Here is a 25,373-nt window from a genome sequence, read left to right as displayed (position 1 = left end):
TAGTTGCGGCAAGCGGGGGCCACTCTTCATCGCGGTGCGTGGGCCTCTCACTGTCGTGGCCTCTCTTGTTGCGGAGCACAGGCTCCAGACGCGCAGGCTCAGTAGTTGTGACTCACGGGCCCAGCCGCTCCGCGGCATGTGGGATCTTCCCAGACCAGGGCTCGAACCCGTGTCCCCTGCATTGGCAGGCAGATTCTCAACCACTGCGCCACCAGGGAAGCCCCTGTCATTCTTTTTAACATTAGTCATTGTAGTGGGTGTGTAGTAGTATTTCATTGTGGTTTTTATTTACATTTCTAATTTGTAATTTGATTACTAATGACATTGAGTACTTTTCATTTGTATATTTGTTTTCCATATATATTCTTTGGTGAAATGTCTGTTCAAATATTTTTCCCATTTTTTAATTGGGTTGTCTTTTTATTATTGATTTATAGAAATGGTTGTATACTTTGGAAATGAGTCCTTTGTCAGATATATGTATTGTGAATATTTTATGTCTATATACTTCCTTTTTAAATATTTATTTTGAAATAATTTAAGACTTACAGAAAAGCTGCAAAAATAGTCCCAAAAATTTCCATATATCCTTCACCCAGGACCCATAAATGTTAACATTTTACCAATCACCATGTCGACTTTATCAGTCTCCCCACCCCACGTGTGTGCACACACACACACACACACACAATAATTTTTTTCTGAACCAGTTGACACTAAGTGACAGAGATGGTGCTTCTTTACCTCATCCTTCAATGAGTGTTATCTAAAAACAAGGACACCCTCTTGCTTAACCACAGTACAGTTATCAAAATCAGTAAATTAACAGTGACACACAACTATTATCTAATCTATAGATCTTGTTCAAAATTCATCAGTTGTCTCATGATGTCCTTGATAGGAAAAGAAAACAATTGCTAGAGTCAAGGATCCAAACCAAAATCATGTTGCCCTTAGTTGTCATTTATCTTTAGTCTTCTTTAATCTGGAACAGTCCCTCTGACAGGCAGACAGACTGCTTGTCTGTCCATCTGTCTGCTTGTCAGTCTATATGTTATTGAGTTATTGTCTTTCATGATCTGGACAGTTTTGAAGAGTACGTACCATTTATTTTGTAGACTATCGTCTTCATTTTCCTAATGGTATCTTTTGATGAGAAGAAACTTTTGTTTTGATGAAGTACAATTTATTGGGTTTTTTTTTATGGTTAGTGACTTTTGGTCCTGTCTAAGAAAATTTTGCCTACCCCCAAATCATGAAAATATTATGGTTTTTTGTTTCTATGCATTTTGTTTGCAGCTTTTATATTTAGGCCTATCTATGATCCATCTCAAATTAAATTTCCTGTGTGGAGTGAGATAGATAGGAGTTGAGATTTGGTTTTATTCATACATATCCTAGTTGTTTCACCACCATTTCTTAAAAATGAATTTCCTTTCCCCACTGAATTGCCTTGGCACCTTTATCAAAATTCAATTGACCATATATACATGGGGTTTTACTGGAGTTTCTATTTTGTTCCACTAGCCTGTTCTCAGGCCAGTACCACACTGTTTTAACTACTGTAGCTTTACAGTCTTGAGATCAAGTGGTATAAATCCTACAACTTTGTTCTTTTATTTCAAGATGATTTTATCTAATCTAGATCCTTTGCATTTCCATAAAATTTTAGAATCCAGTTTCTTTAAATAAAAAAAAAGCCTGCTGGGGTTTTGATTGGGACTGCATGAAATATATAGATTAATTTTGGGGGAAATCTTTAAATGATTGAGATTTCATAAACATATACCATGAGATGATATATGTTTACTTTTATTTAGGTCTTCTTTAATTTTTCTTAGCAACGTTTTACAAGTCTTGCACATAGCCTTAGATTTATTCTTAAGTAATTCCGTCTATGATGCTACTGAAAATGGTAGTTTTAAAATTGCATTTTCTGTTGTTTGTTGCTAGAATATATAGAAGTACAATTGAGTTTGTATATTAACTTTGTATTCTGCAATCTTATTAAATTCACTTATTAGTTCTAATATTTTTATAGATTAAATAGGTTTTTCTACATACACAATCATGCTTTCTTTGAGTAATGACAGTTATGTTCTCATCTTCATGCCACTTGTTTGTTTTCTTTTTTTCTGTATTGCACTGGCTAGGACTTTCAGTACAGAGGTGAATAGAACGGCTGAAATTGAACATTCTTGCCTTGTTCCTGATCTCTGTCTTCAAATTAAGCATGATGTTAACTGTAAGCTGTTCTAAGATGACTTTTATCAACTTAAGGAAGTTCCTTTCTATTCCTTATTTGCTGAGAGTTAAGAGTTTTTTCTGGTTTTTCGTTTTTTGTGTTTTTTTTTTTTTAACATGAATGAGTGTTGAGTTTTGTGACAGAGACCACCTGGCCCGAAAGCCTAGAATATTTACTATCCAGCCCCTTAAGAAAAAGTTTCTGACCCCTTCTCTAGATAAAAATATAAAAGACACCCTTGTTCATAGCACATTTATCAATTTGGATCTAATCAAGAGACAGAAACCGCACAATAATTTAAACAGGATAACGTTAATATAAAGACCATTAAACTACGATAAAAGGGTAACAGTAAGATGTAAGAGAATCTGCATTACACCCAGGGCTGAAAGGGAGTAACCAAGGAAGGACAAACTTGGAATGGGACACCCCCCCCCGCAAGGCTAGCATTTAGACTTTTTTGGATCTGGCATAATTGCAGCCCAGTAGATGGCAGAGAAGTTCACTGGTTTGCACAGGCCTGAGCTGATCTGCAGTTGCTGGGCCAGAAGCAACTCACAGAATGCAGGTGGGGTAAGCCACAACCAGTGGCTGGCCACACCGCTGTGCAAAGAAAGCGGGGGCACCAGTGTCAGATGGAGAGCTGGAGCTGTGGTGCTTGTGTCAGAAGGGTTATGGAGCCAAAAGTCCCAGGAGACAAACCTGGGGGGTGGGGCATAGGGAAGCAGGTGGAGTTGGAGCACCAGTGCAGGCAGGATGGGCTGCAGCATTCGGTGTCCACGCTGAGAGAGCTGCAGGAAGGCGACCACCAGCTCGGGCTGAGGCTGAGACATTATCAAAGAACTGTGTGTTCTAGGCATATGGGGGGCGGGGGGAAAGCACCACTGGTCATTCTCACATCCTCATTGCTGACCGATGGTGCAGCCGCCAGAAGCAGCAGAAGAGTCCCTTCCTGCTTCCTCCACTGAGAAAGCTTAACATCTTGCACTCTGTACAAAACAAATGCTTAATGTAATACTGGGGAGAAGGTAATACTGGGGAGCTAAAAGGTAATGAATTGATAACTGACATAGTATGGTTGAAGAACGGGGTATGCTGGGCAATCAAGTATTTGACCCACCCAATATTCTAGTAGAGCATCTTGGAATAAAAGTGAAAACTAGGTGCTTTTTTTTTTTTTTAACAGATGAAGAACCCGAGTCCCACATTAAATTAATTGCTCAAATTTACAGAGATTTTAAGTACAATTCTAGACTTTATGTCAAAATAAATCCAGTTGTATTCTAGAGTTAATATTAAGAATAAAAACATGTAAAACCATCAAAAAAAGAAGAGTAGACATAATATGTGTAGTGGAATTTTGCTTCTAGGCCTTCAACTAATTGAATGAATCTCAGTGGGAAGTGTTTGCAAGTCTGTAGAATAAATATTGTCATAGCTCAAATAAAAAGGCAAACCAACTGGGGAAAATATTTTCATCAAATAAACCAGAAAGAATCTCTCTCAGTATTGCACAAAACCTCATGAAAACTGAAAGGAAAAACATCAACTTTAATGTAAAGTTGGACATGAACAGATGATTCACTAAGAGGAAACACAAGTAACAAACAGACATGAGAAAATGTTCAACTTTACTACCTCTTATTGAGATGCAACTTGAGTGGGGTACAGTTTAGCATGAAATGTGAAAAATAAAATAGAATGCTCGTGGAAAAAAACGGTGGAACTGGCAAATGTTTGATGGCAATAGAAATTGCTAAAACTTCGCTTGAATTCAGATGTTTATATCTCTGGAGTAATCCTACTTCTGGGAACCTAAGGAAATAATAATTCTAGCTTATAACCTAAAATAATTACAAAAAATAGGAAAAGGCTCAATGCATGTGCTTTTGGCAGTCATTTAAAGGACTGAAAAATAGGAAATAATTTAAATGTACATAAAAAGGTCAATAATTGTATAAATCATTCTATTGATTATATAATTCATTTGATCATGGCCAGTGATAAAAGATTTGGCCACGACTAAAAAGCATTGGAAACTAATGCAGCAATATAGGCTATTTCTCAAGATAATGAAAAGCAGAATAACAAAATTGTATTTACATGTTATTATGACTGTGAAAGAGAATATGTGTATGTGAAGAAAATCCAGAACATAACATAAAATGTATGTTCTCACCTCTTTTCTATGTGATCTATTTCTATTAAGTCAGCTTTATTTCTCCTTAACTTTTTGCCAATTTTGGGGAGACACATCATCCTGAGGCTTAGCGTCACAGTGAATGAGGTCTGCTAAGCCACGTCTCCTCTTCCTGTACTGGGGTGGCTGATTTTTCAGGACCCTAATGCAGAACCTTATACTTGTTCCCGTTACATTTTTTTCTTGGTCTGTATTTTCAGCCCATTGCTGAAAGCGCTCAAGATTATTTTGGATCCTGATTTACACCCCTTATTTGCCATATTTCCTGAGTGCATGTTAGCTATACATTCTATCTATATTAAAATGTACAGGAAGACTCCATATGTTTACCCCAGGCCCTGATGAGAATGTGGTCCTGAGTAGCACTGAGCTCCAGGGTACATCGCATCTATTAATGAGCACCTGGGATGACATTCATGCTACCATCCACTAGAACAGCCTTGCATCCAGTACACATTTGCCAGCTTTAACAATTAGCAGAGGTAATTGTCCCCTTTGGTGGGTGGAAAATGAAGGCTTTAGGCTTAGAGGAAAGCTCGTGTGATGTTCCCAGGCCAGGGCCAGGCTCGGTTGTAATGGGGGCCAAGTTTGCCCTCAGTGTCCAGTGTCTGTCATCTGGGCCCTTGACCCCTCTGATACCACCCACCCCCCTGCCATGGCATCCACACCATTCCACCCTCACTGGTCTCTAGCATCATCAGATGCTCTCCTCAGTCTTATCAGAACTTTTTATTTGATTCTTTATCCACAGTCTATCACCTGGAGCTATCTGCATTTTAACAGGGATCAAAGTTTGAAAATAGAGGGATGAAATTCTGAGGGTGGAATTGCAGGCACTGGTGGTCAGAGAGAGGAGATGGGGGCCTTTTTGGCAGCCCCTACCTGTCCACTGCCTGCAAGGCTAGCCTGAAGGGGGTGTCTCCTGGGACAAGGTAGATTAGACCCCACAGCACCACGGTCCTCCTCAGGCTTTTTTTTTTTTTTTTTTTTAATTATAGGCTATTTGAGAACTTGATTTTATTATTATTATATATTTTTAAATTTATTTATTTATGGCTGCATTGGGTCTTTGTTGCAGTGCGTGGGCTTCTCATTGCGGTGGCTTCTCCTGCTGCGGAGCACGGGCTCTAGGTGCATGGGCTTCAGTAGCTGTGGCACGTGGGCTCTAGAGCGCAGGCTCAGTAGTTGTGGCGCACGGGCTTAGTTGCTCCACGGCATGTGGGATCCTCCCGGAGCAGGGCTTGAACCGTGTCCCCTGCATTGGCAGGCGGATTCTTAACCACTGCACCACAAAGGAAGTCCTTTTTTAAAATAATTAATTAATTAATTAATTAATTTTTTTTGGCTCTGTTGGGTCTTCGTTGCTGCACGTGGATTTCTCTAGTTGGGACGAGTGGGGGCTACTCTTCGCTGCGGTGCGCAGGCTTCTCGTTGCGATGCTTCTCTTGTTGCGGAGCACGGGCTCTAGGCGCACGGGCTTCAGTAGTTGTGGCTCGCGGGCTCTAGAGTGCAGGCTCAGTAGTTGTGGCGCACAGACTTAGTTGCTCCACTGCATGTGGGATCTTTCCAGACCAGGGCTTGAACCCGTGTCCCCTGCATTGGCAGGCGGATTCTTAACCACTGTGCCACCAGGGAAGCCCCCTCCTCCGGCTTTTAATGATATTTAGATAGAATTCATAACTCTTCACATTTCATTCATTTAATTTAATTTTCCTTCTATTCTTCCAACTGCCAGGTAGGTGAGGGAAACATGTCATCATCATTGTCTGAGAAGGAAACAGGCAAAGTGAGCCTTAAAATCTAAAAACAACCGCTTCTTCCCACCTCGGAGACTTTTCTCCCCAGATGACTTTGCACTGACGGGAGAATTTTTGCTGGGGAAATTGGTTCATCATTGCTTCTCATGTGAACCTTGCCTGCCTGTGCATAAATATTTTATTTCCTAAAAGCCATTCCTACAAATTGCCTCATCATTTACCAAGGATCTAGACCATCTGCCAGGGTAGGCCCACACCCTCCCCCTTACTGATAACTGTGCTTATCTGTTTGCATTTCTACTTCTCATCTGCTAGTCTGGCTTATTTGCTTATCAGATTGTGTGTTCTTTAACACAATGGACACCATATGGCCCCCAGCAGAAGTAGCTGCCTTGTTGCCCACCTATGGGCACAAATTCCAACCCTAGCCTATAATTATCAGGTCACCAGGACATCTGAAATTTGTTTGTACTGGGCAGATTTTACATAATTAGAATAGCAAAAATTTAGTTCCTCTGCCCAGTTTATAAAATCAAAGTGCATCATGTGCACCCAGAATAAATAACAAATTGAATATTTACAGAGTAAAATGGAAAGACCTAAAGCTACAAGAAACATCACTGAATCTTAATATTGATTGAAAAAAAAATCCCAGAAGACTATATAGACCATAATTACACCATTTCTAAATTTTAAAACAAAACTACATATCATTGGGGAGTCCCCTAAGCCACACCTATACAGGCTCATACTCGGACTCAATCCTTCTGGGCATGGCTAGTATTTATCCTTTCATTTCTCTGGCATTGAAATCACAGGTGAATAGAACTGGTCTCACCAGGTTCCCTGGGGCCAGCCTTCCTCAGCTCCTGATGGCTGGGTGCCACCCTTTTCCCCACAGACCCCTTCTCATTTCTTTAGTGAGTCCTGGCAGAGGCTGAAACAACCTAGGATTCACCTAGCCCTCCCCCTCTCCCAGTCTCACCTGCCCCATCAGAATGAGGAAGTGATGCCTTCTCCATAGCACCCTTCAAACTGGGGACTCCCTCTTCTGGCACAAGGCTTTGGGTTTCTGAAGATCCCTCTGCTGGGTGTCTGGATACCATGGACCTGTTAGGACATCCCACTAACCTGTCTGGGATTGCCTGGTGCTGAGAGTGTCCTGCATCTTGGTAAAGGATTGCTGTCCCTTCCACACTGTGCCATACACACCCGCTTGTGCCTCAGATGAAGCTTATTAAGCAATAGGACAGGTCCCCAGAGGCCACCGCACTTAGTGTGCCTTTGGCCCTATCTGGACCTTCCATCCTGGCAGCCCAGGATCTTGCTGCTGGATGCCTTTCCAGGCAAATTCACAGATGTATCTTCTCCGGGCTCTCTCTGCTCATTTCCAGTCTCAGTTCATCTGTTTCCACACTTCAGGTGCCAAAAGTTCTTCAGTGATAACTCTAGCCACCCACATAATTTCCTACAGGGCAATTACGTGCTCTGTCCTGCAGTGGATGTTCTACTTCATCAGATTCAGTGCACTTCTCCATTTTATAGTCAATTTTGTAAGGTCTTGCTTTCCCCCTCATATCTTAGAAATGGTCTGCATTTCAAAAACCAAGTCCAAATGGATTTTTCATTTTTAGTCTTATGCCTTAAAATTGTCCCAGGATAACTACTACTTTCTCCAAAATCAGCATTTAAGATTCTTTAGAAGCTCTGAAATGTTTCTGGGCAACAGAGGATAACCACCTGCTTCCTGTCTTCCCTGAGGACAAGCCAACAGGAAACAGCTTTAACTTGTATGGTAAATTACAGGGATTAGAGGAAATACAGCATTTCCCAATAATGAGGGCTGAAAAAAAAAATTGCACAGGGTAACTGATGTATGTTGGAGACTCTGGATTAAGGAGACTAAAGGTCTTAATGAGGTCATAGTCTCATGAATTATGTTTTCTCGTGTGTTAAATTCACTTAATATTTCTTCCAGGAGCCCAAATGATAAAACAAGAACTCTCCTCCAACTTCTGTGGCTTCAACTTTGTTTTGTTGATTCACCACTTCCATTCATTTGCTTTCATATAACCAGAATCCTTTGAATCTGAACGATTAAGCCTGACTTTTCAAGGAAATTTTTGCTAGGCTTTACTTCCCTTCTCTAAGATGAATGTGTGTACATGTGCACGTGCCATTCTAATTCTTTATTTCTCCAGTGAATAGTATACACTTCATCTCTCCCTTGAAATGTTGCATGAACTTGAAAACTTGTCTTCTAAAGACAATTTTCTCCATGAATAGACAGTCTGATATGTATGTTCAGGAAGTGCTACATACTTGAAGCCCTCAGAGAAACCTCTGGTTTTCAGGCTGCTGGGGGAACTGCTCCTTCAGAGTTTCTTCCTATAAGAGTGTCACTCATGGGAACCTAGAACCCAGAGGCTTCTTGTCTCAGACAAGAAGGCTCCTGGGACCTGTTCCTTCCATCTAGGACCTAAGTGAAAGGGAGGTGAGATTAGGTCTTCATCCTTGATGTGTCCTTAGATAAATGACTTCTGTGGAGAAAGTGAGTTTGGAGAAATGCGGAGGCTTTGTTAAAGTTATTTTCTTCGAAAAGAGTTTAAGAAACTCATAAACTCTTCCATAGAGGGCAATGAATACCAGCTGGATTGGTGGGTTTTAATTTTTGATTCGGGGAATCTGTGTTGTCCAGTGTGATAGAAGGAAACCAACATTCTGCAAGGAGAACACACAATGTCCCTAAGAGACATTTGTTTCTAAAACCCTCCGCCTAAGATTGTAAATGAGTTTAAGGGGATATACATTCCCACCTTTAAACTTCAAACTCCCAGATCTCCGCTGTGTCCTCAGGCCGCATGGATTACATTACTGGTAAAACATCCCAGGAAGGAGTCCAAGGAGGCCGTTCGCGGTTAGGGGAGAGTCCAAATTTGACAGACGGACTTTTCTGCTTTCTTGCTCCTGGCTCGCCCCTCTTCCCTTGGAGGGCACGGTGATGCGAACGAGTGGCTTCTGCCTCTTCCGGGACCGCCTTTGAGGCTCCAGAGCCTCACCTGACTTTCGCAGAGAGACGCGGGCAACCGGCTCCTTCCGCCACCTGAAGAGGAGGGTCCTGGGGCCCGAGTGTGTGGGAGGGAGTGAGGCCGGAGCTGCGGCCCAGAGCGAGGAGGAGACGCTCTGCCAGACACAGGCGCGCCGCGGAGAGCTCAAACTTTGAAGTGGGGTAAGGATTTTAGGGGCCCTTGAGCTGGTTGTTCTTGGGGCGCTGGGAGGTGCGCGGGGGACGCAGACTCCAGTCACCGTGTGGATTAAAGAAGTACGCACAGGGCAGTGGGGGTGGCGGAGCCCTAGGGCGGGCGCGGCGCTGTCCTCACCCCCCGGTGCTGAAACGGGCCACAGCTCGGCAGGAAAGGAAGGAGTAGAAGCAAGAGCCAGCTCTGGCATCTGCTCGCACCCCCGGCACGCACACACACATCCCCCCAGCAGGGATCAAAGGACTAGAAGGCGTCCCCTGCGCCTCCTGAGTCTATCGCACCCCTTTCTACTCACGTCCCGCAGAGGCGCTGGGCTGAGCCGTCAGGGCAGGAGGCAGAAGAAACTGGGCTCCTTCAGCAAAAGGATGTCCAGTCTGACGCCACCCCCGAGACACCTCCCCAAGAGACCCTGTACCCGGAGGCCGCGCCGCCTCGTTCCCTGGACTCCAGATCCGGGTCCCGCGCAGAGTCTCCCCGAGTACGCGCGCCGCGTGGGGAAGTTGTGTCCATAGCTTGGAGGGAGCCAAAGGGAACCCCGCCGGGGGTCAGGGGACTGCCTCCGCTGGACCCTACTCAGCCGTGAGGGTGCAAAGAGACAGGTGGGCTGCGGAGGAGGCAAAGAATGAAAATACTTTGGGGGAGTGAGCACTCTTTTCTTTTTTTTAAGTGACAAAATAATAATCCGCGATCTTGGCTGCTCTGGCCTTAGGGACTTAGTGCTCAGGAGCGAGGAGAAGGGGTGGGGTGGGGGGGCCTCAGATCCTTTGCAAACCCCTAACCGGATAATCACATGGGCCCTCTGTCCTCGTCCTCCGGCTTTTCTCCCCAGCTCAGCCCTCACCCCCGCTCCCGACGCCCCGGGGTGGGGGGGGGGCACGGCCAGCAGCCCCTCGCGCTCCGGCAACCCTGGGTAAGGACTGGATGACTGGAGGAAGGGCCGATTCATTTTTCTCTCCGTGTGATTCCCCAGTTCACAGCTGCCCTACTTTATGCTGTTGTTGAGACTAAAATTTGTCATTCTGAAGTGGGTATCTCTAGTTAGACACGGCATGTGGCCGAGGATGAGTGGGGCAAGAGCAGAGGGGACCCGGAGCCCGCGGCTGGGACCCCGTGGCGGTGGACGCGGTGCCGGGGACACGCAATTCGCTCGCTCAGGGCTCTCCCTGCGTGCGGTTCTGCCGGCGCAACCCCTCTCCTGGAAACCCTACGGCCCGACGGTGGACGCTCCTCACCAAATGTTCCGGAGGGGCGAAGCTGGGGCCGGCGCCTTCCCTGGTACCTCACACCCTGGGGCAATGACTGGCTACCGGGGTTCGGGCTCTACCCCGGAGTGTTCAGTCCAGACCCCTGTCTCTATGGACCTGTCCACCAGCCCCTCCCCCGCACACACACGCGCACACACACTTTCATTCATAAAACGGGCAGCGACATCGTTGTCTAGGCATGGGGTGACATACTCCCTGAATGAGAAATCACTGGAGGGGGCGATGGAAAGCCGGGCCGGGAGGAGGGAGGTGACCCCTGTCACAGCCACTCCCTGAGCTAGGTCCTTGAACGCCAAAGTCCCGGATTCTTGACAATTCTGCTAGGTCAGGGAAACGAATTAGCATTTCACTGAGCTAGCGGGACTCCCTTGGCGGGGAGCGGGTGTGGCAGGAAAGACGCGAACTTCCCTTGCTTCGCAAGAACGCCCGAGCGCACGCACTTTTCCTTCTCAGCCTCTGTTCTGTCATAAACGGGGCCCTCGTCGGGCGTGGGATGCCAGGAGAGGGTAACTGACTGGTCCCCACAAGATCTCAGTCACTTTATCTGGGACTTTGGCCGGGACTGCGTGTGCCTCTTGCCTTTGATGCGCCTGTGTTTATGCCTTTTCTGTCGTCATTCACTATCTGCCGGCGATTGCTGCGGCTGGTTAATAATGGGGTTGCCATGGCGACCAATCTCCCGTCGCCATGGTACCCAGGAGGTAAACAGTTGGAAGCCACAGAGGCTCTTCAGTAGCTCCCCCACAGATCTTGCACAGGCTGCGGGCTTCCTGTGGTTGTGAGGCAGGGATGGCAATGATCAGGTGCTATGGTCCCATCTTCCCTCCCAACCCACACTGTCTAGCCGCCTGTTCACCTGAAACCCTCTCTAATCCCTGCCAATCACTGCGGCCTCCAGGTTGGGATGGGTCAAGCTTTTACCTCCATCCCCCAACTGCTACAATGAGGCCGGGGTAAACGGTTTTCCCTCTGACCTAATTCATGTCAGCTGCACACTGTCTACTCCTGAGTACAAATGACAAGGCTAAGCCCTGTGGGAGACAAAATTAATTAAACAAACACGGTCCCTGGCCTCTGGACATCATGGTGTAGAGATGGCCTCTGCTCTGGGCTGCAATAGGGGTGATAACAGTGTCCCAGAGTAGAGAGAAGTGGGAGTGACAGACCCCCACCAGGGGAGGCCATAATGGAGTTGAAACTAAGGAATTTCAACTGCTGAGCAAGAGGCAGAGGGACTAGCAGGAGCAAAGATGCGCGTTTGCTCAGGAGAAGATAGGCCCTGCTGTGCTAACACATAGACTTGTAATAGGGGCAGAGCCGCGCGCAGCCCTGAGCGCACGACAGTTATCGCGAGACCCTGAGCACGCGAGACCTGAGTGCATGAGAGCGGGAGCGCTCCGGGCGACTGGAGGTCTGGCTCTCGCGAGGAGCGCGGCTGTGGTGTTCCTTGTGGCAGAAAGTGCGGCGAGGCGGACTTTGGCCTTCTCCTCTGGGCCCTCCAGACCCTCCGGTCTCCGAGCCTGAGGGTGAGCTGGGGGGGGGGGCCCGGGGACAGGCTGAGGGCTGTGTCCCCCAGAGCTCCAGGGCCCTCACCACAGCCGCCCACTGGCCGGGCCCAGGCCTTGAGGCAGCAGCGAACCCCTCCCCCATCCCCGCCTCCGCGACTTCATGGCAGCGGCCGTCTCCACGGGTCGCAGTCCCTGGAGGCCTCAGCAACGGGAGTGTATGGACACAGCCATGAAGGTAACAGCTTCAACCAGCTTCAGTCTCTCCGTTCAAGTTTCAAACCTTGGTCCAGCTTAGATCAGTTGTCCACCGCTAGGAGGTGGCCAGAGGTCAGGGTTAAATCGCAAGGACCTTGCACGTCGTGACCGCAGGTCCACCTCTGTGGTGGGGCTGTTCTCAAAGCAGGGCAGTTGTGGTGAGCTGGGCATTCACCTGATTGGTATTTGCTACAACATGTGCTCCTATTGATGCTCTACAAATGATTCTCTCCAGTTTAAATGAAAAGCCTGAGGGCCGACTGGGTGCGCGTGCCTGGCTCCCTCAGTGATGACGGCTGGGCGGGGTCTGGGGCCCTGGCCCGGAGGGCGCCGCCAGCTGAGATCTGCCTCCTCGGCGGAGCCTGGGCATTGGCTGGAGGACCCAGACGGGGCGCTGGGTGAACACTCCCGGGCAGGGTAAGCGGCCTGCACGGGCTCCTCTTAGCAGGACCTGGACTTCGGAGGGCGGAAGTTGAGCCTTGGGACCTTGCCCTTTCTTGTCAGAATAGAGGAAGACATTTGTTTTTGGTGGAGATTTAGGGGAACATCCTGACCTGACCGAGACCCGACCTCAAGAACAAAGGATCAGACACCAAGAAGTTAGCAACAACTAACCACGCCCCTCCCTCACCTTTCCTACAAAAGGGCTTTGCTGAAAGCTCTCAGGGAGTTCAGGGTTTTTAAGGCATGAGCCACCCGTCTCCTTGCATGGCCCTGCAATAAACCTTTCTCTGCTGCAAACTCCGACATTTTGGTATTATTTGGCCTCACTGTGCGTGGGCACACGGACTTGCGTTTGGTAACAGACCCAGAACGTCTCAGTGGCTTAGCCCATGGCCTATGCGATGTCTGAGGTTCCGAGGCACTGGGGGGCCCTGCATCATGGGGGGGACTCTGCTGGCCAGATCCTGCCACCAGCCCTCAGCTGGCCTGGAAGGGGGACTGAGAAATACAGCCAGCACTAGGGTGGGCTTTGGTGAGCAGTCTCTGCCACCAGGTGGGATGAGAAAATTCATGCCACTCTTAAGGGAAGGATGAGTAATTTCATTTAAATGGAGCATCCTTTTTAGGCTAATATGATCCAGGTTACAAAAAAATCTTGAATGTCAGGCTAAGACTGCTTGCTGGAGAAAATAGGCAACCTCTGAAAGTTTCTGAGTGACATGATTAGAACTATCCTGTAGAAAGACCCCGATGTTAGTGTAGAAGATTCATTCATTCTTTCTTTCATTCCACACTCATTGAGCACCTCCTGAGTGCCAGGCCTTGGATGAGTTGCAGAGGTGAAACTAAAGATGGGAGATGCGCAAAAGGAATTGTTTCAACAATCCTGGGGAGGGGGAACAGGGCCTGGACAGAGGTGGGAGCAGAACTCAAGGAGGCCAAGAGCCGTCTCTGGCTTGTTCGAGCCCTGGCACATGGTTAGGACTCAGTGCATTTCTGACTTAGTGAATGGATGCGTGGAAGGCAACAGAGGGGACAGATGGTTGGTGGTGTAACTGAAGGACTTGGTGATGGTGGATCTGGGGAAGTGAGGGAGAGGGAGGAGTGGAAGCTTATGCGAGTCTTAGCTGGGTGATTAGTTGGCTCCAGGTGTCATTCGTGGGGCATTAACCAGAATAAGACTCAGGGGAGGAAGGGCATATTTGGGAGCAGTTGGGATGGTGCCACTCAGGACATTTAGTTTGGTGCCAACAAAAACTTCCTGGATATACTGTATCCTCCCTCACTGGCCCACACCTTGGACCTCATCTGATCCCCTTTTTGAGGAACTTCACACATTCCATCTTGTACTATAATCATGCAGTGTAGGCATTTAAAAAAAACAAAAAACCAAACAGGCTTTTGTTCCCCAGTTCTGCCACTGGGTGACTTTGAATAAGTTGTTAACCATTCCAAGTCTCAGTTTCTTCATGTGTGAGTTGGTAGTGGTAGTTATAACATCTGCCTCATTGAGTTGTTGGGAGAAGCAATGAAGCAATTGGTGTGCATTTCTTAGTACAGTGCCTGGCATGGCAAGTGCTCAAAGTTGGATATGACCATCTTATAATTTCCTATAATGACAGTGTATTACTTTCATAATCATATCCCAAAAGTTAATTAAGGGAAAAAACACACTTTACCTCCTGTGTCTGCAGCTAGCCTTGGGGAAACAGTCCTTGGGGAAGGAAGGGAGGTCCTTTGCCTGGCCTTGATGACTCTCTGTGTGTGTGTGTGTGTGTGTGTGTGTGTGTGTGTGTGTGTTGGGAGGTGGGAGGAGAAGATGGAATTCTGAGCAGAGCATCTATAGGGCTGGCTACAGAGATCTGGTTTCTCCAGCCCTAGATACCTCTAGAAAGCACTTTCAACCTCTTGGAATCTCAACCTGAGCAGCTGAATCCTATTGCAAAATAGTCATTTAGAAACCGAGTGCACTTCAAGCTCAGGAAACCAGAGTCCCATTAGTTCTGAGTCATCTCTACAGAAGACCAAGACACTTTCTAGGCATGAGGCAAGCCTCTGTCTGGTGGTTGAGTAACATAATTGATAACCTTGTTACAATTTCCCTGCGCTCTCTTTTACCCAGAATCTCTTCCTGTCTGGAGGAACAACGTTAGCTTTTCTTCTCAGGAAGGAATTGAAAATCTACAGCTGGTGTGTGCAAGCTTCCCTTTGCTTGTGTTATAAATGTGCATAGAGTTGAGAAGAGGGAGGACTCCACCTCCCAGCCATTCAGAGGTTTCCTTGAAAAACAAAATTGAACTCTCCTAACTCAGACTCATTCTTCCTATCTTGGTGCAGTGACATTCCTGGGTTTGCCTAGCCTCTACTCTGCAGAAAAGGGAGAACAGAGATTCTGACTTCCATTTCCCTTCATCAACCGGGAAGCTCAGCTCTGAGCACAATTGGACACATCCTCATGGTCTAAGACCTGAGCTACCCTTTTGGACATTCCTTGGGCAGATGGAGGAAATTTTGATACTTACTGGTCCCAGAAATTGGCCTCGTTTCTTGAGAGGCAGTGGATTAAGCTTGCAGGCTTTACTGTTAGATTGCCTGCTACAGTCCTGGCTGTGTGAACTGTGTACCTTGGTTTGCTCATCTATAAAATAGGGATAATAGTTGTACTTACTTCATAGGGTTATTGTGAGAATTAAATAAGTTGATACATGGGGAGAAGTACCTAGCATCATGTAAACTCTCAAAAATGTGATCATTATCAGTATTTTTATTACTATGATATTTCGACATTTCTCCCCTTTAGTATATTTATGTTTCGTGAGTTTCTTGTAGCAGACATTGTGAGTTTTGCATTTGAAAAGTGTTTTGATTTTAGATTTAACACTACTTCTTTTTTAGGTATAACTCACATGTGATGAAAGTCTTCTAAAGTATATATTTCAGTTATTTTTTTAGTATATTTACAGCTGTGCAACCATTAATTCGATATAATGTTTAAACTTTTTGTAGGGCCAGGTCACTCAAGATGGCTGTTCTCTTGCCCTCTGTTCATCCCCTGCCCAACCAATGCCTGATTCACTTGTATCTTACACACCTGACTGACCTTCCTACGTACTTGCCCCAGCCCCCAGCTAGTGATTATTCTTATGGAAGGGGTGGTGAGGGGCGTGCCCCTCTGCTGGTTTCCCTGGTAACTAATGAGCCCACCTGCTGTCAATTCTCCTATAAATGGTAATTCCCCCCTTTCCTTTGGGGGCGAAGACTGCCACCACGTCCTGTCTGCCCTGAGCCACACACAGTGGGGTGTTGCTCCAGGACCTTGCTTCAGACGTGTAAGGTCCCCCCATCCATTAAACCATTGATGTCTCTGTTGCTGACTCCAGGCTCTTTGTTCGGTCTTAAAGCTGGGCAAGCGCAGGCCTTGTAGGCCTGCAGGGTGCAGCCTAACACTTTTCAACACTCCAAAAAGAAACCCTGCACCCATTATCAGACATTTTCTTTTCTGACTCCCCTCCCCATCCTTGCCCCTTGCAGCCACTAATCTATTTTCTTTCTCTATGGCTTTGCCTGTTCTGGATATTTCATATAAATAGAATTATACAGTATGTGGCCTTTTGTGTCTGGCTTGTTTACTTAGCATAATGTTTTCCAGGTTCATCCATGTTGTAGCAGGTATCAGTATTTTATCCTTTTTAATTGCCAAATAAAATTCCACCTGAATAACATTTCATTATATAGATATACCACATTTTGTTTATCCAGTTATCAGCTGATGGACATTTAGGTTGTTTCCATTTGGGGGCTATTATGAATGATGCTGCTGTGAACATTGAAATACTAGTTGTGTGGACATATGTTTTCATTAGGTATATGCCTACGAGTGGAACTCCTGGATCATATTGTGACTATTTTTAGCATTTTGAGGAACTGCCCTGTTGTCTTCCAAAGTGGCTACACCATTTACATTCCCACAAGCAGTGTATGAAGATTCCAACTTCTTCACATCCTTACCAACACTTGTTATTGTCTGTTTTTTAAATTATAGCCATCGTAGGCAGTGTGGAGTGGTTATCTCATCATGATTTTGACTGACATTTCTCCATGACTAAATATGTTAAGCATTTCTTCATGTGCTTGTTGAACATTTGTAATTTCCTTCAGAGAAATGTCTGTTCAAATCCTTTGCCCATTATTTAATTGGGTTATTTGCCTTTTTATTATTGAGTTGTAGTAGTTCTTCATATATTCTGGGTACAAGTCTCTTACCAGTATATGATTTTAAATTATTTTTTCCATTCTGTGGGTTGCCTTTTTACTTTCTTGGTGGTATCATTTGAAGCACAAAGGTTTTTTGTGTGTGTGTGTGTTTTAATGAAGCACAATCTAATTTTTATTTTAGTCACTTATACTTTTGGTGTAATATATAAGAAACCATTGCTTAATCCAAGGTCATGAAGATTTACACCTATGTTTTCTTTTACGAATTTTATAGTTTTAACCCTTACATTTAAGTCTATGATCTATTTTGAGTTAATTTTCATGTATGGTATATATTCTTTTACATGTGAATATCCAGTTTTCCCAGCAACATTTGTTGAAAAGACTATTTATTCTTTCCCCCATTGAGTTATCTTGGCACCCTTGTTGAAAATCAGTTGACCATAGGTGTATGAGGGTTTTTTTTGGACTCTGAATTCTATTCCATTGACCTATATATCTATCCTCACACCAGTACCGCTCTGTCTTGATTACTGTAGCTTTGTAATAAGTTTTGAAATCAGAAAGTGTGAGTGAGTCCTCCAACTTTGTTCTTCCTTATCAGGATTTCAAGTTTGTTTTGGCTACTCTGGGTCCCTTGAATTTCCATGTAAATTTTAGAATCAGCCTGACAATTCCTGCAAAAATTCCAGAAGGGATTTGATAAGGATTGTATTGAATCTGTAGATCAATTGGGGAAGTATTGCCATCTTAACTATTAATTTTTCTAATTTGTGAGCAGGAGATATCTTTCCACTTATTTACATGTTTTTAATTTCTTTCAACAATTTTTATAGTTTTCAGTGTACAAACCTTTCATTTCCTTGATTGAATTTATTCCTAAGTATTTTATTCTTTTTACTGCTACTAAAAATGGGACTGTTTTCTTAATTTCATCTTCTTTTTATTTATTGCTAGTGTATAGAAATACAACTGATTTTTCTATGCTGATCGTGTATCCTGCAATACTACTAAACTCAATTAATTCTAATAGTTTTTTAGTGGACTCCTTGTGATTTTCTATATACCAGATCATGTCATCTGCAAATAGAGATAGTTTTACTTATTCTTTTCCAATCTGATGCCTTTATTTATTTTTCTTGCCTAATGGCCCTGGCGAGCCATACCATGTTGCATAGAGGTGATGAGAATGGATGTCTTTGTCTTATTCCTGATCTTAGGGGGAAAGCATTCAGTCTTTCACCATTATGTTGTTAGCTATGGCTTTGTCATAGATGCCCTTAATCAGGTTGAGGACGTTTCCTTCTAGTCCTAGTTTATTGATAGTTTTTAACTTGAAAATATGTTGGATTTTGTTAAATGCTTTTCTTGTGTCTGTTGAGATGATCGTATAGTTTTTACCCTTTATTCTACTAATATGTTGTATTATGCTGATTGATTTTGAATAATAAATCAACTTTGCATTCCTAGGATAAATATCACTTAGTCATGGTGTAAAATCCTTCCTATATGTTGCTAGATTTGGTTCACTAGTATTTTGTTGAGGATCTTTGCATATTAATATAATTTTCAAAATGCCCTCTCACATTAAGTTCTGATATTCAAGTTGTTTATACTTATATTGTGCCATGTCCAGAGAATATTAACATTATATAGTTTTTTCCCTTTTCTGTTTTTGAAGCTCTGGAATATTTTTATTTTCTCCACATAGGATCACACTCACAGAAAATATGAGAGAACCCTCAGGTACAATATTTGCACTGTAGAGTTTTGTCCCATCATGGAACTTCTGAAACAGAAGGACCTTTAATAATCAGCTTGGCCTTGGTTTTCAACTCTGTTCCACAGAGTTCCCTAAGGTATTCTGTATGCATTTTAAGGTTTTTTTTTTTAATGTGTATTTAAGTATTTTAAAACCCCAAATAAATAAAGATAGCATAGATTGACATGTATTCCATACCAAACTTTACTATATTGGATATCATGGTGAAAATTAACTTATGTCCCACTGATTGTCTTTATAAAATTACAAAATACATTTGAATAAAATACTACAAGTGAATGTTTTATGCATTGGGTTCCTATGAAAGATTTCATCTGCAATAAGTCTATGTCCATCATTAGATAAAGAAACTAAAGTGCTGGGTCACTCACCCAAATTGGAGGCTGAGCTGAGAAGAGACTCCAGCTCTCCTTTCTCTCAGTTGAGTGCCCTTGACTGCGTATATTGTCTTTCCAAAGTCATTTGTCTCAAACAAAAGATATTTTACTCAAGGGACTGCTTGAAACACTCGTCATTGGGTTAGTGTAGTGACGTCTGTTCTGGTCCTTGTGTTTGTTCTCTGGCTGGTTCGCAGGTCTCAGAGTGATTCAGTGCCTCAGCATTGGACATTTTCCCTTCGACCCTGAAGTTCTCAGATGGAATAGGAAAGAAGGGAAAGGCAATTAGAAGTGTGCTTTAGACAAAAGTTCCAAGGCATGCAGACCTTGTGGGAGTTATTGATTTATCTTTGGAGTTTAATTTGACAGAGTGAGCCTGTCCAGCCTCATACTTACTGAGAATTGGCTGAGTGCTTTTGCCTAGAGCAATGCTGAGAAGGTTGAGTTGTGGAGAATTGAAATGGATGAAGCCCAGAGAGAGGTTACTTCTGAGAAGAGCAAAGACCCCAAGTGGTAAAAGTGGTCCATCTCCACTGGAGAAGACAGAGACCTGGGCCAAGAGTGCACATCCAGCAAGACTAGATGGATATGCAAGTGCCTCACACTCAGGGGGCCCTGGCTGGATGGCAGTTTCCATTTTCAACAGAGCCTCAGGATCATCTATTGTACTTTCATCATCTCATTTGTGAGCTCTCCTAGAGTTTATGGGGCCGGGAGATGTGAAAACACTCTGGCGGTTGGGGAATCACTTAGGATGTCATGGCTTACAAGCTAGTAAATAAAGGGAAAGAATTAAGTGTTTATTCTGCCTTTCCTGTATGAACCATACCACTGAGCAGCCAAATAATAAGTCAAATTTTCTTTTTTAAGAATATTTCAGCTAACTGATGAAGATGGAATGATAGAATATCACCAATTTGCAACTCCTAATAAATCAATAGATCCAGTCAGTGATCACCAATGGCTGCTAAAATCACCCAAGAAAATATGGAACCCAAATTTGAACAAGCCCTGAGTACAACTTCCAATTTACAGGAAACATTGTAGAGTTGGAATTGGCAAAAATCCATATTGTGGGAAATTCTGTAGTACAAACAATTATGTTTCTTCCGTAAAGAGAAAGAAGAGAAATGCATAGAAACTTCAGATTTAAAAATACCAATGAGATACATCAGCCAATCAGAATATATAGACTTTGTGTGTGTCCTGATTCTTTTAAGTAATTTTTTTAAGCCAACCCTTATGACATTTATGAAACAATTAGGGGAAAAAAGATCTTAATGATTTATCTTAAACTAACATTTTCCTTTAATGATGTACATTTTGCCCTGTCCTACCCAACCTCATTCTCCTGGATAAAGAACACGGAATTAAAAAGGAAATTAGGTTACTTCTAACCCTTGAGGGACCTGGGTCAGGAGTGCACAGGGCCCACTTACCATGTCTAAATAACTAAAAACCATTCTCTTAGCTGAGGTAATCCCCTCCTCCCACCGTTAAAAAAAAAAAAAAAAAAAAAAAGAATTTTTTGGGTAAGAGCATGCTGGCAGGCAACTTTTTTTGGGAGTGGTTCCAAGGAAGAGAAGTAGGGGTCTTGGAAGAGAAAACAAGGGAAGCAGGGGAAACCACCCCAAGTGTACATTATCAAACTAATCACCACTCTGGGCAAGTGGTTTGATCCTTCTAGGGCTTCTCCAAAGAGCCATGTAGAATATATGTCTGAATTATCTTCCTGAGGGGACAGAAAAGGGAAATATTTACCCATGGTTCCAGGCTCTATTAGTCAAGGGTTGCCCAAGGGGAGTTAACTCTCTAGCACTTTGGGTTTGCACGTGTGTCAGAATGGCCTTGGAACATGGGGCATGGGGACATTCGATCTCTGGTCCCCCATCCATGTCCTGCCCCTTTCTATTCCCAGCCTTGGGTCCACCCCAAGCCACAGGGGGCCTTTCACACACATGCGTGGATACTCTGCCCACACCTCCAAGCTCCATTCACCTCACCCTCACAAATAGCTCCTCCTGGGCCACCTGTAGGTCTAGGGGCATGCACATCGACACCGTTCTCAGGAAAACAGACCTGGGAAGAGGCCCAGGCAGGCTCTAGAGCCAGTCCACAGAGAATTTGGGGGTCCCGGGCACCCAGAGCATAGTCTAGGGCAGGGCGCGGGGTTCTGGGTGAGCATGTTCCCTTGGCCTCATGGGCTATGGCTGGAGGGGAGTCAGAGTGGGGCCCTTTAAAGGTACTGGTCCGAGGCCTGTTAGGAACCGGGCGGCACAGTGGCAGGCGGGCGGGCGAGCGAAGCTTCATCTGCCACTCCCTATCGCTCCCCATCGCTCGCATTACAGTGACCCATCCCCCCCGCCCGACTCCTTGTCCATGGAAAAAATTGGCTTCCACGAAACCGGTCCCTGGTGTCAAAAAGGTTGGGGACCGCTGCTTTAAAGAATGGGGCCCCAGGCAGGACCCCTACTGCTCAGGCCAAAAAGTAATGCCAGTTCTTTTCCACCCACTGACTTTATCAGGCTCTGGAGTCAGACAGATCTTTGTTAATCTTGGCTCAGGCTGCAAGCAACAACATTAGGGAAACTGCTCACCTGTTGAATTTCTTCATTGGAAAAGGGAGGGAAGAAGAAGGCTGTTGTGAGGATTGAAGGAGACAGTATTACACAAGCAGCCACTCTGAGCCTGGCGTATGGGAGCTCTCCACAGGGGGCAGGTCTGCAAGGGTCCAGAGGTGGCATCTGGGGTCAGGGTTTGTGGCCAGGGTGGAGGGGACAGCTGAGGGGGCTGAGGGAAAGGGCACAGACTGGCTGCAATGAGCTTTTTCTCTGTTTGGTACAATTCTCATGAAGATACACAAAGAAGAGTAATTTAATAGATTTTCTACAGAGTCCCAAACTTCTTTAAGACTTGTTCTAGGGACTTCCCCGGTGGTGCAGTGGTTGAGACTCCACGCTCCCAATGCAGGGGGCCCCAGTTCGATCCCTGGTCAGGGAACTAAGATCCTGTATGCTGCATGGTGCAGCCAAAAAAAAAAAAAAAGACTTGCTCTAGATCCCACTGGACCACAAGCTCCTTGAGGACAGAGCTGCATATCATTTTCTGATAAAACCCTAGCTCTTAGCATACTGCCTGGCACATAGTAAATGCTCAGTAAAAAAGCACTGGATGGATGATTTCAAATTTGGTGTATTTCTTTTAGTGGGAAACTCTTAGTTCCTATGTTGGCTTCAAAGTTTCCCCAGACATCTCAACCTGGAATCATTCTCTGCCTCAACCCTGCCCCTCCCCCAGTCCCCTCCCCAGTGGGCAGCACCACCGACCCCCACGCCAGAGGTCACGGCAGCGTGACCCCTCATCCTTGATCAATTACTATGTCCCAGTGCTTCTATCCATCTGGTAGTTGTGGGTTTTTTTAAATTATTTATTTTTATTTTTGGCTGCGTTAGGTCTTCATTGCTGTGCGCGGGCTTTCTCTAGTTGCAGTGAATGGGGGCTACTCTTCGTTGCGGTGCGCGGGCTTCTCATTGCAGTGGCTTCTCTTGTTGCAGAGCACGGGTTCTAGGCGCGCAGGCATCAGTAGTTGTGGCTCGCGGGCTCTAGAGCACAGGCTCAGTAGTTGTGGCGCACAGGCTTAGTTGCTCTGTGGCATGTGGAATCTTCCCGGACCAGGACTCGAACCCGTGTCCCCTGCATTGGCAGGCAGATTCTTAACCACTGCGCCACCAGGGAAGCCCATCTGGTGGTTTTTTAATTTATTTGATTCACCACCACAAACCTAGTTCAGGCAACTATTCTCTCTCCCCCGAGATACTGCAGCATTTAGCTGCTCATACCCACTCATGTTCCCTGAATATATCCTCCCCAGTGTAGCCAGAGTGGCCTTTACACATCTGACCACATCCCTGATGGGCTCAGAGGTAAAGCCCAAGCTTCGTGACTCAACCTTCAGGACCCTCTGGTATACGTCATCTGCCCCATAGACTTGTAAGATCCTTGAGAACAGTCATTGTCTTATATTCCTTTGTATCTCCTGTGGTCAGCCAGAAACTAAGTTACATAAATGAATACAGTTTTTAAAAATCAAAACTAGGGCTTCCCTGGTGGCGCAGTGGTTGGGAGTCTGCCTGCCAATGCAGGGGACAAGGGTTCGAGCCCTGGTCTGGGAAGATCCCACATGCCGCGGAGCGGCTGGGCCCGTGAGCCACAACTACTGAGCCTGCGCGTCTGGAGCCTGTGCTCCGCAACAAGAGAGGCCGCGATAGTGAGAGGCCTGCGCACCGCGATGAAGAGTGGCCCCCGCTTGCCGCAACTAGAGAAAGCCCTCTCATAGAAACGAAGACCCAACACAGCCAAAAATAAATAAATAAATAATTTTTTTAAAAAAATCAAAACTATTTTGTATCTATTGAGAAAATTATAAAATTTAAAATTGTGGGCTTAAACTCTCCAACATCAGAGATGAACCAGGACTATCTGAGCCAACGGCTGCCCCTCCCTGAGTAACTCGTGGTGAGCAGGGACCACATCCATGTTCGGTACTTCAGTGCAGTGCTCTGGGCTCCTGGCACTGACCTTCCTTTGGATATGAAATTAATTTAGTCCTGGAATTAGTCACTGGGCTATTTCTGGAAATCACCATCTTTCTCTGGAGTGGTCTGTACTGACTTCTGACACACTTAAGCCACGTGGCTGCTCAAGAGAGCCTGTGCCCATCTGTCCCAGAGAAACTGTCCTCAGGAATTCATTTTCCTTCTGGAAGATTGTGATCAGAAATCACGCAATTGGCCTGTCTTGGTATCCATCACGCCAGCTGTGCACTCACATCAGTTTTCTTTTCTCATCTATCAGAGGGGCACCTTCCAATGTCTGCTGAAGGGAAAGTATTCATGGTCAGATTTCTAGCATCAGGATCATGCCATTGATAGGTTTTATCTATTTCTTTGCTTGTATAAGCTGTTTGACACCACTGAGTCTCAATTCAGTCATCTTTATTTTTTAAATTTTTTTTTAAATTTATTTATTTATTTATATATTTTTGGCTGCATTGGGTCTCTGTTGCTGCGCGCGGGGTTTCTCTAGTTGGGGTGAGCGGGGGCTACTCCTCATTGCAGTGTGCGGGCTTCTCATTGTGGCAGCTTCTCTTGTTGTGGAGCACTGGCTCTAGGCACGCGGGCTTCAGTAGTTGTGGCACGTGGGCTCAATAATTGTGGCTCACAGGCTCTAGAGCACAGGCTCAGTAGTTGTGGCGCACGGGCTTAGTTGCTCCGCGGCATGTGGGATCTTCCCGGACCAGGGCTCGAACCAATGTCCCCTGCATTGGCAGGTGGATTCCTAACCACTGCGCCACTGGAGAAGTCCCTCAATTTAGTCATCTTTAAATGGAGACAAAAATTGTAAATATCTGATGAGGTTATTGTGAAGATTAAATGAGATAAAGTGTGTACTGGGTTGAACATCACATTGTAAAGGTTTTATAAATGTCAAGTACTTAGGTTTTTTATGCTTTGTTTTAAAACAAGATTTTGGGGAGTTACTAAAACATGTGCAAAATTATAAGATTAACATAGGGTAAATGAGAAAGCCAGAGTTAGGAGGGACATTGCATCATTAAAGAGAATCACAAGGGTTTTAGCTTTCTTACATCGGATACCGACTTGGCCATTCATTCATTCATTTGCTGAATCAGCACTTAACTTTGAGCAGCCCTTGGGAATTCCCTGGCGGTCCAGTGGTTAGGACTTCGCGCTTCCACTGCTGGGGGCCCAGGTTCAATCCCTGGTCGGGGAACTAAGATCCTGCAAGCCTTGAGGTACAGCAAAAAGCAAAACAAAACAAACAAAAAAAACCTTTGAGCAGCTCTCAGCATGCAGCATATACAAAGGAGTAAAAGACCTTTTTTGTGCTCTGGCTCGGAAGACTAGCCCAGAGAGATCCAACTAAAACACAGTGTGGCAGGAACTGTGAGAGAAATGGAGGAGGGCACATGTGCCAGGGCTTGCCTGGGGGAGTAGCCCTCCCATACCAGCTGGGTTTGCAGTTACTTCCTGGGGGTTCCTAA

Source organism: Balaenoptera acutorostrata, chromosome 12, assembly GCF_949987535.1.
Source record: "Balaenoptera acutorostrata chromosome 12, mBalAcu1.1, whole genome shotgun sequence".
In the NCBI taxonomy this organism is placed as follows: Eukaryota; Metazoa; Chordata; class Mammalia; order Artiodactyla; family Balaenopteridae; genus Balaenoptera; species Balaenoptera acutorostrata.
The sequence above is the reverse complement of the archived record's forward strand: the minus strand, read 5'-3'. Positions refer to the sequence as shown.